Below are 688 nucleotides of genomic sequence, written 5' to 3'. Positions count from 1 at the left end.
GCGCTGATGCAGAGCCACTCGATCAAAGCGTCACGCCCCCCTGACGCTTTTGGCGGCAAAAGAGCCCAGCGTCGCTTCGGAAGCCGCCGAAAGCATCAGAGGGGCGCGACGCTTTGTTCGAGTGGCTCTGCATCAGCGCGGGAAGGAAGGAAAGTAAGCCAGCCTGGCTCTTCTCGGCTCGTATCGCGGAGAGGGGCGGCATACAAATCCAAGTAATAAATAAAATAAAATAAAAAAATGTCTCTCCTCTCCCAGCTCTTATCTCGAGTAGCTCTTAAGTCGAGCAGCTCTTATGTCGGGGTTCCACTGTATGTCAAAAATTCCTTCATTATTTTTAACATTAGCTGATTTAATATCATACCCTATGTCATTTGCTCTATCCTTTTCTCTTTAATTATATGTGTACGCGATCATATACAATCCTTATTATATCAAATAACTTACTTTAGAGTTTGTTAACTTCTGGAAGATATTTAGTTGCAAGTTTGTATGTGTTCATCTGTGCAAAAGTTTAAAAAAAGAATTGAGCCCCTAGATTCCTAGGTAAATATTAAAGGATATCAACAAAAATGTTTGAAACCTTTGAAAATATCTTCAAGATAAACACAATTAAATCAGGTGAATAAATTCAATGGAAAAGACTCCCCTCAAGTGAGCACATGAATAACAAAGACATCTCAACATAGCT

The sequence above is a fragment of the Erythrolamprus reginae genome, chromosome 1, assembly GCF_031021105.1.
Source record: "Erythrolamprus reginae isolate rEryReg1 chromosome 1, rEryReg1.hap1, whole genome shotgun sequence".
NCBI lineage: Eukaryota > Metazoa > Chordata > Lepidosauria > Squamata > Dipsadidae > Erythrolamprus > Erythrolamprus reginae.
This window is presented reverse-complemented; position numbering follows the sequence as displayed.